Here is a 16,022-nt window from a genome sequence, read left to right as displayed (position 1 = left end):
ATCAGTTTTAGAGCTAAAATTAGCATGTTTAAAGTGATTTTCATGCTTCCAGGGGCCCTAAACACAAGATTTGTTGAATGGTTAAAAGTGCATGAAAATGGCCAATTTATTCACTCTGAGGTCTCAAAAAGTGTTTCTTCACCCCGGGAAGTGAATTAAATACCATTTGGAGGCATTTAATGTTCAAGCAAAAACAGGTGATTTTTGACAAAAGAGATAACACCCCCCCCATTATCTCATGCTTCAGAAAGGTGAAAAATGGTCAGTTTTCAAATGTTTTATTTTTGAACGTCAGTTCACATTTGTAGGTAGATCATCAGTTTTAGAGCTAAAATTAGCATGTTTAAAGTGATTTTCATGCTTCCAGGGGCCCGGGAAGTGAATTAAATACCATTTGGAGGCATTTAATGTTCAAGCAATAACAGGTGATTTTTGACAAAAGAGATAACACCCCCCCATTACGTCATGCTTCAGAAAGGTGAAAAATGGTCCGTTTTCAAATGTTTTATTTTTGAACGTCAGTTCACATTTGTAGGTAGATCATCAGTTTTAGAGCTAAAGTGAGCATGCTTAAAGTGATTTTCATGCTTCCAGGGGCCCGAGAAGTGAATTAAATACCATTTGGAGGCATTTAATGTTCAAGCAAAAAAAAGTGATTTTTGACAAAAGAGATAACACCCCCCATTACGTCATGCTTCAGAAAGGTGAAAAATGGTCCGTTTTCAAATGTTTTATTTTTGAACGTCAGTTCACATTTGTAGGTAGATCATCAGTTTTAGAGCTAAAATTAGCATGTTTAAAGTGATTTTCATGCTTCCAGGGGCCCGGGAAGTGAATTAAATACCATTTGGAGGCATTTAATGTTCAAGCAAAAACAGGTGATTTTTGACAAAAGAGATAACACCCCCCATTACGTCATGCTTCAGAAAGGTGAAAAATGGTCCGTTTTCAAATGTTTTATTTTTGAACGTCAGTTCACATTTGTAGGTAGATCATCAGTTTAAGAGCTAAAATTAGCATGTTTAAAGTGATTTTCATGCTTCCAGGGGCCCTAAACACAAGATTTGTGGAATGGTTAAAAGTGCATGAAAATGGCCAATTTACTCACTCTGAGGTCTCAAAAAGTGTTTCTACATCCCGGGAAGTGAATTAAATACCATTTGGAGGCATTTAATGTTCAAGCAAAAACAGGTGATTTTTGACAAAAGAGATAAACCCCCCCCATTACGTCATGCTTCAGAAAGGTGAAAAATGGTCCGTTTTCAAATGTTTTATTTTTGAACGTCAGTTCACATTTGTAGGTAGATCATCAGTTTTAGAGCTAAAATTAGCATGCTTAAAGTGATTTTCATGCTTCCAGGGGCCCGAGAAGTGAATTAAATACCATTTGGAGGCATTTAATGTTCAAGCAAAAACAGGTGATTTTTCACAAAAGAGATAACACCCCCCCATTACGTCATGCTTCAGAAAGGTGAAAAATGGTCTGTTTTCAAATGTTTTATTTTTGAACGTCAGTTCACATTTGTAGGTAGATCATCAGTTTAAGAGCTAAAATTAGCATGTTTAAAGTGATTTTCATGCTTCCAGGGGCCCGGGAAGTGAATTAAATACCATTTGGAGGAATTTAATGTTCAAGCAAAAACAGGTGATTTTTGACAAAAGAGATAACACCCCCCCATTACGTCATGCTTCAGAAAGGTGAAAAATGGTCCGTTTTCAAATGTTTTATTTTCGAAAGTCAGTTCACATTTGTAGGTAGATCATCAGTTTAAGAGCTAAAATTAGCATGTTTAAAGTGATTTTCATGCTTCCAGGGGCCCGGGAAGTGAATTAAATATTTATTTGGAGGCATTTAATGTTCAAGAAATAACAGGTGATTTTTGACAAAAGAGATAACACCCCCCCATTACGTCATTCTTCAGAAAGGTGAAAAATGGTCCGTTTTCAAATGTTTTATTTTTGAATGTCAGTTCACATTTGAAGGTAGATCATCAGTTTAAGAGCTAAAATAGCATGTTTAAAGTGATTTTCATGCGTCCAGGGGCCCGGGAAGTGAATTAAATACCATTTGGAGGAATTTAATGTTCAAGCAAAAACAGGTGATTTTTGACAAAAGAGATAACACCCCCCCATTACGTCATGCTTCAGAAAGGTGAAAAATGGTCCGTTTTCAAATGTTTTATTTTTGAACGTCAGTTCACATTTGTAGGTAGATCATCAGTTTTAGAGCTAAAATTAGCATATTTAAAGTGATTTTCATGCTTCCAGGGGCCCGGGAAGTGAATTAAATACCATTTGGAGGCATTTAATGTTCAAGCAAAAACAGGTGATTTTTGACAAAAGAGAGACCACCCCCCCATTACGTCATGCTTCAGAAAGGTGAAAAATGGTCCGTTTTCAAATGTTTTATTTTTGAACGTCAGTTCACATTTGTAGGTAGATCATCAGTTTTAGAGCTAAAATTAGCATGTTTAAAGTGATTTTCATGCTTCCAGGGGCCCGGGAAGTGAATTAAATACCATTTGGAGGCATTTAATGTTCAAGCAAAAACAGGTGATTTTTGACAAAAGAGATAACACCCCCCCATTACGTCATGCTTCAGAAAGGTGAAAAATGGTCCGTTTTCAAATGTTTTATTTTTGAACGTCAGTTCACATTTGTAGGTAGATCATCAGTTTAAGAGCTAAAATTAGCATGTTTAAAGTGATTTTCATGCTTCCAGGGGCCCTAAACACAAGATTTGTGGAATGGTTAAAAGTGCATGAAAATGGCCAATTTACTCACTCTGAGGTCTCAAAAAGTGTTTCTACATCCCGGGAAGTGAATTAAATACCATTTGGAGGCATTTAATGTTCAAGCAAAAACAGGTGATTTTTGACAAAAGAGATAACACCCCCCATTACGTCATGCTTCAGAAAGGTGAAAAATGGTCCGTTTTCAAATGTTTTATTTTTGAACGTCAGTTCACATTTGTAGGTAGATCATCAGTTTTAGAGCTAAAATTAGCATGCTTAAAGTGATTTTCATGCTTCCAGGGGCCCGAGAAGTGAATTAAATACCATTTGGAGGCATTTAATGTTCAAGCAAAAACAGGTGATTTTTGACAAAAGAGATAACACCCCCCCATTACGTCATGCTTCAGAAAGGTGAAAAATGGTCTGTTTTCAAATGTTTTATTTTTGAACGTCAGTTCACATTTGTAGGTAGATCATCAGTTTAAGAGCTAAAATTAGCATGTTGAAAGTGATTTTCATGCTTCCAGGGGCCCGGGAAGTGAATTAAATACCATTTGGAGGAATTTAATGTTCAAGCAAAAACAGGTGATTTTTGACAAAAGAGATAACACCCCCCCATTACGTCATGCTTCAGAAAGGTGAAAAATGGTCCGTTTTCAAATGTTTTATTTTCGAAAGTCAGTTCACATTTGTAGGTAGATCATCAGTTTAAGAGCTAAAATTAGCATGTTTAAAGTGATTTTCATGCTTCCAGGGGCCCGGGAAGTGAATTAAATATTTATTTGGAGGCATTTAATGTTCAAGAAAAAACAGGTGATTTTTGACAAAAGAGATAACACCCCCCCCCATTACGTCATGCTTCAGAAAGGTGAAAAATGGTCCGTTTTCAAATGTTTTATTTTTGAACGTCAGTTCACATTTGAAGGTAGATCATCAGTTTAAGAGCTAAAATTAGCATGTTTAAAGTGATTTTCATGCTTCCAGGGGCCCGGGAAGTGAATTAAATACCATTTGGAGGAATTTAATGTTCAAGCAAAAACAGGTGATTTTTGACAAAAGAGATAACACCCCCCCATTACGTCATGCTTCAGAAAGGTGAAAAATGGTCCGTTTTCAAATGTTTTATTTTTGAATGTCAGTTCACATTTGTAGGTAGATCATCAGTTTTAGAGCTACAATTAGCATATTTAAAGTGATTTTCATGCTTCCAGGGGCCCTCGAAGTGAATTAAATACCATTTGGAGGCATTTCATGTTCAAGCAAAAACAGGTGATTTTTGACAAAAGAGATAACACCCCCCCATTACGTCATGCTTCAGAAAGGTGAAAAATGGTCCGTTTTCAAATGTTTTATTTTTGAACGTCAGTTCACATTTGTAGGTAGATCATCAGTTTTAGAGCTAAAATTAGCATGTTTAAAGTGATTTTCATGCTTCCAGGGGCCCTAAACACAAGATTTGTTGAATGGTTAAAAGTGCATGAAAATGGCCAATTTATTCACTCTGAGGTCTCAAAAAGTGTTTCTTCACCCCGGGAAGTGAATTAAATACCATTTGGAGGCATTTAATGTTCAAGCAAAAACAGGTGATTTTTGACAAAAGAGATAACACCCCCCCCATTATCTCATGCTTCAGAAAGGTGAAAAATGGTCAGTTTTCAAATGTTTTATTTTTGAACGTCAGTTCACATTTGTAGGTAGATCATCAGTTTTAGAGCTAAAATTAGCATGTTTAAAGTGATTTTCATGCTTCCAGGGGCCCGGGAAGTGAATTAAATACCATTTGGAGGCATTTAATGTTCAAGCAATAACAGGTGATTTTTGACAAAAGAGATAACACCCCCCCATTACGTCATGCTTCAGAAAGGTGAAAAATGGTCCGTTTTCAAATGTTTTATTTTTGAACGTCAGTTCACATTTGTAGGTAGATCATCAGTTTTAGAGCTAAAGTGAGCATGCTTAAAGTGATTTTCATGCTTCCAGGGGCCCGAGAAGTGAATTAAATACCATTTGGAGGCATTTAATGTTCAAGCAAAAAAAAGTGATTTTTGACAAAAGAGATAACACCCCCCATTACGTCATGCTTCAGAAAGGTGAAAAATGGTCCGTTTTCAAATGTTTTATTTTTGAACGTCAGTTCACATTTGTAGGTAGATCATCAGTTTTAGAGCTAAAATTAGCATGTTTAAAGTGATTTTCATGCTTCCAGGGGCCCGGGAAGTGAATTAAATACCATTTGGAGGCATTTAATGTTCAAGCAAAAACAGGTGATTTTTGACAAAAGAGATAACACCCCCCATTACGTCATGCTTCAGAAAGGTGAAAAATGGTCCGTTTTCAAATGTTTTATTTTTGAACGTCAGTTCACATTTGTAGGTAGATCATCAGTTTAAGAGCTAAAATTAGCATGTTTAAAGTGATTTTCATGCTTCCAGGGGCCCTAAACACAAGATTTGTGGAATGGTTAAAAGTGCATGAAAATGGCCAATTTACTCACTCTGAGGTCTCAAAAAGTGTTTCTACATCCCGGGAAGTGAATTAAATACCATTTGGAGGCATTTAATGTTCAAGCAAAAACAGGTGATTTTTGACAAAAGAGATAAACCCCCCCCATTACGTCATGCTTCAGAAAGGTGAAAAATGGTCCGTTTTCAAATGTTTTATTTTTGAACGTCAGTTCACATTTGTAGGTAGATCATCAGTTTTAGAGCTAAAATTAGCATGCTTAAAGTGATTTTCATGCTTCCAGGGGCCCGAGAAGTGAATTAAATACCATTTGGAGGCATTTAATGTTCAAGCAAAAACAGGTGATTTTTCACAAAAGAGATAACACCCCCCCATTACGTCATGCTTCAGAAAGGTGAAAAATGGTCTGTTTTCAAATGTTTTATTTTTGAACGTCAGTTCACATTTGTAGGTAGATCATCAGTTTAAGAGCTAAAATTAGCATGTTTAAAGTGATTTTCATGCTTCCAGGGGCCCGGGAAGTGAATTAAATACCATTTGGAGGAATTTAATGTTCAAGCAAAAACAGGTGATTTTTGACAAAAGAGATAACACCCCCCCATTACGTCATGCTTCAGAAAGGTGAAAAATGGTCCGTTTTCAAATGTTTTATTTTCGAAAGTCAGTTCACATTTGTAGGTAGATCATCAGTTTAAGAGCTAAAATTAGCATGTTTAAAGTGATTTTCATGCTTCCAGGGGCCCGGGAAGTGAATTAAATATTTATTTGGAGGCATTTAATGTTCAAGAAATAACAGGTGATTTTTGACAAAAGAGATAACACCCCCCCATTACGTCATTCTTCAGAAAGGTGAAAAATGGTCCGTTTTCAAATGTTTTATTTTTGAATGTCAGTTCACATTTGAAGGTAGATCATCAGTTTAAGAGCTAAAATAGCATGTTTAAAGTGATTTTCATGCTTCCAGGGGCCCGGGAAGTGAATTAAATACCATTTGGAGGAATTTAATGTTCAAGCAAAAACAGGTGATTTTTGACAAAAGAGATAACACCCCCCCATTACGTCATGCTTCAGAAAGGTGAAAAATGGTCCGTTTTCAAATGTTTTATTTTTGAACGTCAGTTCACATTTGTAGGTAGATCATCAGTTTTAGAGCTAAAATTAGCATATTTAAAGTGATTTTCATGCTTCCAGGGGCCCGGGAAGTGAATTAAATACCATTTGGAGGCATTTCATGTTCAAGCAAAAAAAAGTGATTTTTGACAAAAGAGATAACACCCCCCATTACGTCATGCTTCAGAAAGGTGAAAAATGGTCCGTTTTCAAATGTTTTATTTTTGAACGTCAGTTCACATTTGTAGGTAGATCATCAGTTTAAGAGCTAAAATTAGCATGTTTAAAGTGATTTTCATGCTTCCAGGGGGCCGGAAAGTGAATTAAATACCATTTGGAGGCATTTAATGTTCAAGCAAAAACAGGTGATTTTTGACAAAAGAGAGACCACCCCCCCATTACGTCATGTTTCAGAAAGGTGAAAAATGGTCCGTTTTCAAATGTTTTATTTTTGAACGTCAGTTCACATTTGTAGGTAGATCATCAGTTTTAGAGCTAAAATTAGCATGTTTAAAGTGATTTTCATGCTTCCAGGGGCCCGGGAAGTGAATTAAATACCATTTGGAGGCATTTAATGTTCAAGCAAAAACAGGTGATTTTTGACAAAAGAGATAACACCCCCCCATTACGTCATGCTTCAGAAAGGTGAAAAATGGTCCGTTTTCAAATGTTTTATTTTTGAACGTCAGTTCACATTTGTAGGTAGATCATCAGTTTAAGAGCTAAAATTAGCATGTTTAAAGTGATTTTCATGCTTCCAGGGGCCCTAAACACAAGATTTGTGGAATGGTTAAAAGTGCATGAAAATGGCCAATTTACTCACTCTGAGGTCTCAAAAAGTGTTTCTACATCCCGGGAAGTGAATTAAATACCATTTGGAGGCATTTAATGTTCAAGCAAAAACAGGTGATTTTTGACAAAAGAGATAACACCCCCCATTACGTCATGCTTCAGAAAGGTGAAAAATGGTCCGTTTTCAAATGTTTTATTTTTGAACGTCAGTTCACATTTGTAGGTAGATCATCAGTTTTAGAGCTAAAATTAGCATGCTTAAAGTGATTTTCATGCTTCCAGGGGCCCGAGAAGTGAATTAAATACCATTTGGAGGCATTTAATGTTCAAGCAAAAACAGGTGATTTTTGACAAAAGAGATAACACCCCCCCATTACGTCATGCTTCAGAAAGGTGAAAAATGGTCTGTTTTCAAATGTTTTATTTTTGAACGTCAGTTCACATTTGTAGGTAGATCATCAGTTTAAGAGCTAAAATTAGCATGTTTAAAGTGATTTTCATGCTTCCAGGGGCCCGGGAAGTGAATTAAATACCATTTGGAGGAATTTAATGTTCAAGCAAAAACAGGTGATTTTTGACAAAAGAGATAACACCCCCCCATTACGTCATGCTTCAGAAAGGTGAAAAATGGTCCGTTTTCAAATGTTTTATTTTCGAAAGTCAGTTCACATTTGTAGGTAGATCATCAGTTTAAGAGCTAAAATTAGCATGTTTAAAGTGATTTTCATGCTTCCAGGGGCCCGGGAAATGAATTAAATATTTATTTGGAGGCATTTAATGTTCAAGAAAAAACAGGTGATTTTTGACAAAAGAGAGACCACCCCCCCATTACGTCATGCTTCAGAAAGGTGAAAAATGGTCCGTTTTCAAATGTTTTATTTTTGAACGTCAGTTCACATTTGTAGGTAGATCATCAGTTTTAGAGCTAAAATTAGCATGTTTAAAGTGATTTTCATGCTTCCAGGGGCCCGGGAAGTGAATTAAATACCATTTGGAGGCATTTAATGTTCAAGCAAAAACAGGTGATTTTTGACAAAAGAGATAACACCCCCCCATTACGTCATGCTTCAGAAAGGTGAAAAATGGTCCGTTTTCAAATGTTTTATTTTTGAACGTCAGTTCACATTTGTAGGTAGATCATCAGTTTAAGAGCTAAAATTAGCATGTTTAAAGTGATTTTCATGCTTCCAGGGGCCCTAAACACAAGATTTGTGGAATGGTTAAAAGTGCATGAAAATGGCCAATTTACTCACTCTGAGGTCTCAAAAAGTGTTTCTACATCCCGGGAAGTGAATTAAATACCATTTGGAGGCATTTAATGTTCAAGCAAAAACAGGTGATTTTTGACAAAAGAGATAACACCCCCCATTACGTCATGCTTCAGAAAGGTGAAAAATGGTCCATTTTCAAATGTTTTATTTTTGAACGTCAGTTCACATTTGTAGGTAGATCATCAGTTTTAGAGCTAAAATTAGCATGCTTAAAGTGATTTTCATGCTTCCAGGGGCCCGAGAAGTGAATTAAATACCATTTGGAGGCATTTAATGTTCAAGCAAAAACAGGTGATTTTTGACAAAAGAGATAACACCCCCCCATTACGTCATGCTTCAGAAAGGTGAAAAATGGTCTGTTTTCAAATGTTTTATTTTTGAACGTCAGTTCACATTTGTAGGTAGATCATCAGTTTAAGAGCTAAAATTAGCATGTTTAAAGTGATTTTCATGCTTCCAGGGGCCCGGGAAGTGAATTAAATACCATTTGGAGGAATTTAATGTTCAAGCAAAAACAGGTGATTTTTGACAAAAGAGATAACACCCCCCCATTACGTCATGCTTCAGAAAGGTGAAAAATGGTCCGTTTTCAAATGTTTTATTTTCGAAAGTCAGTTCACATTTGTAGGTAGATCATCAGTTTAAGAGCTAAAATTAGCATGTTTAAAGTGATTTTCATGCTTCCAGGGGCCCGGGAAGTGAATTAAATATTTATTTGGAGGCATTTAATGTTCAAGAAAAAACAGGTGATTTTTGACAAAAGAGATAACACCCCCCCCCATTACGTCATGCTTCAGAAAGGTGAAAAATGGTCCGTTTTCAAATGTTTTATTTTTGAACGTCAGTTCACATTTGAAGGTAGATCATCAGTTTAAGAGCTAAAATTAGCATGTTTAAAGTGATTTTCATGCTTCCAGGGGCCCGGGAAGTGAATTAAATACCATTTGGAGGAATTTAATGTTCAAGCAAAAACAGGTGATTTTTGACAAAAGAGATAACACCCCCCCATTACGTCATGCTTCAGAAAGGTGAAAAATGGTCCGTTTTCAAATGTTTTATTTTTGAATGTCAGTTCACATTTGTAGGTAGATCATCAGTTTTAGAGCTACAATTAGCATATTTAAAGTGATTTTCATGCTTCCAGGGGCCCTCGAAGTGAATTAAATACCATTTGGAGGCATTTCATGTTCAAGCAAAAACAGGTGATTTTTGACAAAAGAGATAACACCCCCCCATTACGTCATGCTTCAGAAAGGTGAAAAATGGTCCGTTTTCAAATGTTTTATTTTTGAACGTCAGTTCACATTTGTAGGTAGATCATCAGTTTTAGAGCTAAAATTAGCATGTTTAAAGTGATTTTCATGCTTCCAGGGGCCCTAAACACAAGATTTGTTGAATGGTTAAAAGTGCATGAAAATGGCCAATTTATTCACTCTGAGGTCTCAAAAAGTGTTTCTTCACCCCGGGAAGTGAATTAAATACCATTTGGAGGCATTTAATGTTCAAGCAAAAACAGGTGATTTTTGACAAAAGAGATAACACCCCCCCCCATTATCTCATGCTTCAGAAAGGTGAAAAATGGTCAGTTTTCAAATGTTTTATTTTTGAACGTCAGTTCACATTTGTAGGTAGATCATCAGTTTTAGAGCTAAAATTAGCATGTTTAAAGTGATTTTCATGCTTCCAGGGGCCCGGGAAGTGAATTAAATACCATTTGGAGGCATTTAATGTTCAAGCAATAACAGGTGATTTTTGACAAAAGAGATAACACCCCCCCATTACGTCATGCTTCAGAAAGGTGAAAAATGGTCCGTTTTCAAATGTTTTATTTTTGAACGTCAGTTCACATTTGTAGGTAGATCATCAGTTTTAGAGCTAAAGTGAGCATGCTTAAAGTGATTTTCATGCTTCCAGGGGCCCGAGAAGTTAATTAAATACCATTTGGAGGCATTTAATGTTCAAGCAAAAAAAAGTGATTTTTGACAAAAGAGATAACACCCCCCATTACGTCATGCTTCAGAAAGGTGAAAAATGGTCCGTTTTCAAATGTTTTATTTTTGAACGTCAGTTCACATTTGTAGGTAGATCATCAGTTTTAGAGCTAAAATTAGCATGTTTAAAGTGATTTTCATGCTTCCAGGGGCCCGGGAAGTGAATTAAATACCATTTGGAGGCATTTAATGTTCAAGCAAAAACAGGTGATTTTTGACAAAAGAGATAACACCCCCATTACGTCATGCTTCAGAAAGGTGAAAAATGGTCCGTTTTCAAATGTTTTATTTTTGAACGTCAGTTCACATTTGTAGGTAGATCATCAGTTTAAGAGCTAAAATTAGCATGTTTAAAGTGATTTTCATGCTTCCAGGGGCCCTAAACACAAGATTTGTGGAATGGTTAAAAGTGCATGAAAATGGCCAATTTACTCACTCTGAGGTCTCAAAAAGTGTTTCTACATCCCGGGAAGTGAATTAAATACCATTTGGAGGCATTTAATGTTCAAGCAAAAACAGGTGATTTTTGACAAAAGAGATAACCCCCCCCCATTACGTCATGCTTCAGAAAGGTGAAAAATGGTCCGTTTTCAAATGTTTTATTTTTGAACGTCAGTTCACATTTGTAGGTAGATCATCAGTTTTAGAGCTAAAATTAGCATGCTTAAAGTGATTTTCATGCTTCCAGGGGCCCGAGAAGTGAATTAAATACCATTTGGAGGCATTTAATGTTCAAGCAAAAACAGGTGATTTTTCACAAAAGAGATAACACCCCCCCATTACGTCATGCTTCAGAAAGGTGAAAAATGGTCTGTTTTCAAATGTTTTATTTTTGAACGTCAGTTCACATTTGTAGGTAGATCATCAGTTTAAGAGCTAACATTAGCATGTTTAAAGTGATTTTCATGCTTCCAGGGGCCCGGGAAGTGAATTAAATACCATTTGGAGGAATTTAATGTTCAAGCAAAAACAGGTGATTTTTGACAAAAGAGATAACACCCCCCCATTACGTCATGCTTCAGAAAGGTGAAAAATGGTCCGTTTTCAAATGTTTTATTTTCGAAAGTCAGTTCACATTTGTAGGTAGATCATCAGTTTAAGAGCTAAAATTAGCATGTTTAAAGTGATTTTCATGCTTCCAGGGGCCCGGGAAGTGAATTAAATATTTATTTGGAGGCATTTAATGTTCAAGAAAAAACAGGTGATTTTTGACAAAAGAGATAACACCCCCCCATTACGTCATTCTTCAGAAAGGTGAAAAATGGTCCGTTTTCAAATGTTTTATTTTTGAATGTCAGTTCACATTTGAAGGTAGATCATCAGTTTAAGAGCTAAAATAGCATGTTTAAAGTGATTTTCATGCTTCCAGGGGCCCGGGAAGTGAATTAAATACCATTTGGAGGAATTTAATGTTCAAGCAAAAACAGGTGATTTTTGACAAAAGAGATAACACCCCCCCATTACGTCATGCTTCAGAAAGGTGAAAAATGGTCCGTTTTCAAATGTTTTATTTTTGAACGTCAGTTCACATTTGTAGGTAGATCATCAGTTTTAGAGCTAAAATTAGCATATTTAAAGTGATTTTCATGCTTCCAGGGGCCCGGGAAGTGAATTAAATACCATTTGGAGGCATTTCATGTTCAAGCAAAAAAAAGTGATTTTTGACAAAAGAGATAACACCCCCCATTACGTCATGCTTCAGAAAGGTGAAAAATGGTCCGTTTTCAAATGTTTTATTTTTGAACGTCAGTTCACATTTGTAGGTAGATCATCAGTTTAAGAGCTAAAATTAGCATGTTTAAAGTGATTTTCATGCTTCCAGGGGGCCGGAAAGTGAATTAAATACCATTTGGAGGCATTTAATGTTCAAGCAAAAACAGGTGATTTTTGACAAAAGAGATAACACCCCCCCATTACGTCATGCTTCAGAAAGGTGAAAAATGGTCAGTTTTCAAATGTTTTATTTTTGAACGTCAGTTCACATTTGTAGGTAGATCATCAGTTTAAGAGCTAAAATTAGCATGTTTAAAGTGATTTTCATGCTTCCAGGGGCCCTAAACACAAGATTTGTGGAATGGTTAAAAGTGCATGAAAATGGCCAATTTACTCACTCTGAGGTCTCAAAAAGTGTTTCTACATCCCGGGAAGTGAATTAAATACCATTTGGAGGCATTTAATGTTCAAGCAAAAACAGGTGATTTTTGACAAAAGAGATAACACCCCCCATTACGTCATGCTTCAGAAAGGTGAAAAATGGTCCGTTTTCAAATGTTTTATTTTTGAACGTCAGTTCACATTTGTAGGTAGATCATCAGTTTTAGAGCTAAAATTAGCATGCTTAAAGTGATTTTCATGCTTCCAGGGGCCCGAGAAGTGAATTAAATGCCATTTGGAGGCATTTAATGTTCAAGCAAAAACAGGTGATTTTTGACAAAAGAGATAACACCCCCCCATTACGTCATGCTTCAGAAAGGTGAAAAATGGTCTGTTTTCAAATGTTTTATTTTTGAACGTCAGTTCACATTTGTAGGTAGATCATCAGTTTAAGAGCTAAAATTAGCATGTTTAAAGTGATTTTCATGCTTCCAGGGGCCCGGGAAGTGAATTAAATACCATTTGGAGGAATTTAATGTTCAAGCAAAAACAGGTGATTTTTGACAAAAGAGATAACACCCCCCCATTACGTCATGCTTCAGAAAGGTGAAAAATGGTCCGTTTTCAAATGTTTTATTTTCGAAAGTCAGTTCACATTTGTAGGTAGATCATCAGTTTAAGAGCTAAAATTAGCATGTTTAAAGTGATTTTCATGCTTCCAGGGGCCCGGGAAGTGAATTAAATACCATTTGGAGGAATTTAATGTTCAAGCAAAAACAGGTGATTTTTGACAAAAGAGATAACACCCCCCCATTACGTCATGCTTCAGAAAGGTGAAAAATGGTCCGTTTTCAAATGTTTTATTTTCGAAAGTCAGTTCACATTTGTAGGTAGATCATCAGTTTAAGAGCTAAAATTAGCATGTTTAAAGTGATTTTCATGCTTCCAGGGGCCCGGGAAGTGAATTAAATATTTATTTGGAGGCATTTAATGTTCAAGAAAAAACAGGTGATTTTTGACAAAAGAGAGACCACCCCCCCATTACGTCATGCTTCAGAAAGGTGAAAAATGGTCCGTTTTCAAATGTTTTATTTTTGAACGTCAGTTCACATTTGTAGGTAGATCATCAGTTTTAGAGCTAAAATTAGCATGTTTAAAGTGATTTTCATGCTTCCAGGGGCCCGGGAAGTGAATTAAATACCATTTGGAGGCATTTAATGTTCAAGCAAAAACAGGTGATTTTTGACAAAAGAGATAACACCCCCCCATTACGTCATGCTTCAGAAAGGTGAAAAATGGTCCGTTTTCAAATGTTTTATTTTTGAACGTCAGTTCACATTTGTAGGTAGATCATCAGTTTAAGAGCTAAAATTAGCATGTTTAAAGTGATTTTCATGCTTCCAGGGGCCCGGGAAGTGAATTAAATACCATTTGGAGGAATTTAATGTTCAAGCAAAAACAGGTGATTTTTGACAAAAGAGATAACACCCCCCCATTACGTCATGCTTCAGAAAGGTGAAAAATGGTCCGTTTTCAAATGTTTTATTTTCGAAAGTCAGTTCACATTTGTAGGTAGATCATCAGTTTAAGAGCTAAAATTAGCATGTTTAAAGTGATTTTCATGCTTCCAGGGGCCCGGGAAGTGAATTAAATATTTATTTGGAGGCATTTAATGTTCAAGAAAAAACAGGTGATTTTTGACAAAAGAGATAACACCCCCCCATTACGTCATTCTTCAGAAAGGTGAAAAATGGTCCGTTTTCAAATGTTTTATTTTTGAACGTCAGTTCACATTTGAAGGTAGATCATCAGTTTAAGAGCTAAAATAGCATGTTTAAAGTGATTTTCATGCTTCCAGGGGCCCGGGAAGTGAATTAAATACCATTTGGAGGAATTTAATGTTCAAGCAAAAACAGGTGATTTTTGACAAAAGAGATAACACCCCCCCATTACGTCATGCTTCAGAAAGGTGAAAAATGGTCCGTTTTCAAATGTTTTATTTTTGAACGTCAGTTCACATTTGTAGGTAGATCATCAGTTTTAGAGCTAAAATTAGCATATTTAAAGTGATTTTCATGCTTCCAGGGGCCCGGGAAGTGAATTAAATACCATTTGGAGGCATTTCATGTTCAAGCAAAAAAAAGTGATTTTTGACAAAAGAGATAACACCCCCCATTACGTCATGCTTCAGAAAGGTGAAAAATGGTCCGTTTTCAAATGTTTTATTTTTGAACGTCAGTTCACATTTGTAGGTAGATCATCAGTTTAAGAGCTAAAATTAGCATGTTTAAAGTGATTTTCATGCTTCCAGGGGGCCGGAAAGTGAATTAAATACCATTTGGAGGCATTTAATGTTCAAGCAAAAACAGGTGATTTTTGACAAAAGAGAGACCACCCCCCCATTACGTCATGCTTCAGAAAGGTGAAAAATGGTCCGTTTTCAAATGTTTTATTTTTGAACGTCAGTTCACATTTGTAGGTAGATCATCAGTTTTAGAGCTAAAATTAGCATGTTTAAAGTGATTTTCATGCTTCCAGGGGCCCGGGAAGTGAATTAAATACCATTTGGAGGCATTTAATGTTCAAGCAAAAACAGGTGATTTTTGACAAAAGAGATAACACCCCCCCATTACGTCATGATTCAGAAAGGTGAAAAATGGTCCGTTTTCAAATGTTTTATTTTTGAACGTCAGTTCACATTTGTAGGTAGATCATCAGTTTAAGAGCTAAAATTAGCATGTTTAAAGTGATTTTCATGCTTCCAGGGGCCCTAAACACAAGATTTGTGGAATGGTTAAAAGTGCATGAAAATGGCCAATTTACTCACTCTGAGGTGTCAAAAAGTGTTTCTACATCCCGGGAAGTGAATTAAATACCATTTGGAGGCATTTAATGTTCAAGCAAAAATAGGTGATTTTTGACAAAAGAGATAACACCCCCCATTACGTCATGCTTCAGAAAGGTGAAAAATGGTCCGTTTTCAAATGTTTTATTTTTGAACGTCAGTTCACATTTGTAGGTAGATCATCAGTTTTAGAGCTAAAATTAGCATGCTTAAAGTGATTTTCATGCTTCCAGGGGCCCGAGAAGTGAATTAAATACCATTTGGAGGCATTTAATGTTCAAGCAAAAACAGGTGATTTTTGACAAAAGAGATAACACCCCCCCATTACGTCATGCTTCAGAAAGGTGAAAAATGGTCCGTTTTCAAATGTTTTATTTTTGAACGTCAGTTCACATTTGTAGGTAGATCATCAGTTTTAGAGCTAAAATTAGCATGTTTAAAGTGATTTTCATGCTTCCAGGGGCCCGGGAAGTGAATTAAATACCATTTGGAGGCATTTAATGTTCAAGCAAAAACAGGTGATTTTTGACAAAAGAGATAACACCCCCCCATTACGTCATGCTTCAGAAAGGTGAAAAATGGTCCGTTTTCAAATGTTTTATTTTTGAACGTCAGTTCACATTTGTAGGTAGATCATCAGTTTAAGAGCTAAAATTAGCATGTTTAAAGTGATTTTCATGCTTCCAGAGGCCCTAAACACAAGATTTGTGGAATGGTTAAA

The sequence above is a fragment of the Lissotriton helveticus genome, chromosome 2_1 (assembly GCF_964261635.1).
Source record: "Lissotriton helveticus chromosome 2_1, aLisHel1.1, whole genome shotgun sequence".
NCBI classification, from domain to species: Eukaryota; Metazoa; Chordata; class Amphibia; order Caudata; family Salamandridae; genus Lissotriton; species Lissotriton helveticus.
The sequence above is the reverse complement of the archived record's forward strand: the minus strand, read 5'-3'. Positions refer to the sequence as shown.